Source organism: Ursus maritimus, unplaced genomic scaffold (assembly GCF_017311325.1).
Source record: "Ursus maritimus isolate PB19 unplaced genomic scaffold, ASM1731132v1 scaffold_10, whole genome shotgun sequence".
In the NCBI taxonomy this organism is placed as follows: Eukaryota; Metazoa; Chordata; class Mammalia; order Carnivora; family Ursidae; genus Ursus; species Ursus maritimus.
Genome location: NW_024423344.1, coordinates 49,698,563 through 49,702,028, shown reverse-complemented (window position 1 = coordinate 49,702,028; position 3,466 = coordinate 49,698,563).

The following is a 3,466-nucleotide window of genomic DNA, read 5'->3' as shown; positions in this document are numbered from 1 at the left end:
TTTTTTTTTTTTAAGGATGGAACTTATTGATTTTACTTTATTTTCTTTCTTCTTTCAAATTTTATTTTTTAAATTTAATTTCAACTAATTAACATATAAACATATTATTTGTTTCAGAGGTACAGTTCAGTGATTCGTCAGTTGCATATAGCACCCAGTGCCCAGTACATCACATGCCCTCCTTAATGTCCATCCCCCCACCCCACTGCCCTCCAGCAACTCTCAGTTTGTTTCCTGTAGTCAAGAGTGTCTTATGGTTTGTCCTCCTCTCTGATTTTGTCTTGTTTTATTTTTCCCTGCCTTCCCCTATGATCCTCTGTGTTGTTTCTTAAATTCCACATGAGCGAGATCATATGGTTATTGTTTTTCTCTGATTGGCTTATTTCTTTTAGCAAAATACCTTCTAGTTCCATCCACATCATTGTAAATGGCAAGATTTCATTTTTTTTGGTGGCTGAGTTGCACTACTAGGTATTTACGCCTAAGATACAAATGTAGTGATCCGAAGGGGTACCTACACCCCAATGTTTATAGCGGCCATGTCCACAATAGCCAAACTATGGAAGGAGCCCAGGAGTCCATTGACAGATGAATGGATAAAGAAGATGTGGTATATATATATATATACAATGGAACACTACTCAGCCATAAAAAAATGAAATCTAGCCTTATGTTTTGTTATTGTGGATTAAGGATACTGTCTTACCTCTCTGAAGGTTTCAATTACGTTTTTTTCGAAGTTTCTATTTATTGCAATATTTTTGTTTCCCTTCAGTTATTTTTTTACTTTTTAGATGTCTTAACTTCTCTCTTTCATGTTGGAAACCTTTCCTCAAAAGCCTTATGATCCTTGGCTTCCAGTCATTTTTTAGAATGAGACAATAAAAGATTGGCAGAGTTAGAATGGCAAAAATCAAGAAGGCAGGAAACAGCAGTTGCTGGAGAGGATGTGGAGAAAGGGGATCCCTCCTACATTGTTGGTGGGGATGCAGGTTGGTGCAGCCACTCTGGAAAACAGTGTGGAGGTCCCTTAAAAAGTTAAAAATTGAGCTACCCTATGACCAGCCATTGCAATACTGGGTATTTACCCCAAAGATACAGAAGTAGTGAAGAGAAGGGCCATATGCACCCCAATGTTCATAGCAACATTGTCCACAATAGCTAAATCGTGGAAGGAACCGAGATGCCCTTCAACAGATGACTGGATTAAGAAGTTGTGGTCCATATATACAATGGAATATTACTCAGCTATCAGAAAGTATGAGTTCTCAACATTTGCTGCAACATGGACGGCACTGGAGGAGATAATGCTAAGTGAAATAAGTCAAGCAGAGAAAGACAATTATCATATGGTTTCTCTCATCTATGGAACATAAGAACTAGGAAGATCGGTAGGGGAAGAAAGGGATGAAGAAAGGGGGGGTAATCAGAAGGGGGAGTGAAGCATGGGAGACTATGGACTCTGAGAAACAAACTGAGGGCTTCAGAGGGGAGGGGGGTGGGGGAATGGGATAGACTGGTGATGGGTAGTAAGGAGGGCACATATTGCATGGTGCACTGGGTGTTATATGCAACTAATGAATCATCGAACCTTGCATCAGAAACCAGGGATGTACTGTATGGTGACTAACATAATGTAACAAAAAAACATTAAATAAATAAATAAATAAATAAATAAATAAATAAGCAAATAAGCAAATAAATAAATAAATAAATAAAAGGGTGGCAGGTAACTATGTATATAAGAAAGGCTTATCACTGAATGGCTTTTTTACTGAGGTACCCCCCCCCCCCCCCACCGTCAGTACATGTGTCAGAATTTTCTCTTGGTTTGGTCAGTTTCCTATCTGAAAAGTGTTGTATTGAGAATAGGGGCATTTTGGAGGAAGCAAGCAAGGATCTCAGCATTGACTTAACGCCCCTATTCTCAGTACAACACACTGACCCTCAGTTCTGCCTATGTCTTCAGCTCATAATCCTTCTGGTTCACTCTTTTTAAGAGCATAAACCTGTCTTCTATTGGACTGGGAGAGACTTCTGGGGTTCTAAATAAATTCTGTGTAGATTTTCAATTGATCCTCTAGTTTTTAATTTGAAAAAGGGTGCTTACAGATGCATTTAGGTTAAGGATTTTAAGAGAAGGTAATAATCTTGATTATCTGGGTGGTCTCTCAATGTCATTACAAATATCCTTACAACAGAGAGGCAAAGAAAAGTAATACAGACAAACAGAGGAGACAGGGATGTGGCTACAAGTCAAGGAATGGCCGCAGCTGCCAGAAGCCGGAAGAGCCAGGGAAGGGCTCCTCACTAGAGTCTCTAGAGGGAGCATGGCCCTGCTTACACCTTGATTTTGAACTTCTGTCCCCAGAACTGTGAGAAAATAAATTTCTGTTGTTTTAAGCCACACAATTTATGATAATCTGTGATAGCAGCCACAGAAAACTAATACAAGTCTTAGTAAAGGAGAACTCTCAGTGTCACCTTTCTGTTAATCCCTAATACATGGGTTTTAAGAAACAGAAAATGAAATCCTCTGATCATATTTCGGCCAAAGATTTTTGCCAAAGACCAGTTAACGCTTTCATAAACTATGGTAGCTGTCATTCAGGACAAAAACAGGCCATAATGCTGAGACTGTTGCATATTGTCAGAGGTCGATCCCTCATTTCTACCCTTGTGAGCAACACAATGTATGAAAAAGACTAGAGTCTTGAAATTAGATCTTGGCTCAACTCTTAGCTCTCCCATTTACTAGTGGTGTGATCTTGAGCATACCACCTAACATCTTACCTTGCAACATGGAATAAACGTGCTGGTACTACCTTCAGATACACCTCGGGGTGCCTGGGTGGCACAGTCGGTTAAGCAAGTGTCTGACTCTTGGTTTTGGCTCAAGTCATGATCTCAGGATCATGAGATTGAGCCCCACATTGGGCTCGGTGCTCAGCCTGGAGTTTGCTGGAGATCATCTCCCTATCCCTCTCCCTCTGTTCCTCCCTCTATTCATGCTCTCCCTCTCTCTCCCCTCCCCAAATAAATAAATAAATAAATAAAATCTTTAAAAAAAGACACACTTCAAAGGAACTGTGTTTCCTTCATCAAGATCTTTCTTGGGCAAATCTAAGCTCATTTATGTATTCCTTTAATGCAATCCAGAACCTCATTAACTCAGGGCACACTAAGATGGTAGTGTGAAGAATGTAAGTTTTTCCAGTTTGGAATAATTTGGCTCATATTAAGATGTGGATGATTTAATATAGTAATTTTTTAAACCAAAGGAATGAATCTCTAATGGTAGAAATGTATACATTATGGCTGACTATTGAGGGTGATTTTTTTAGTCAGAATAAAATTTTATGTGTAAATTTCAGGAATGATCTATTGATAAATCTGCCCTTTTTCATCAGTATTTTTTTCTGTCTCATTAGGCACAAAAAGCATAGGGGAGAGGGTAGGAGGAATA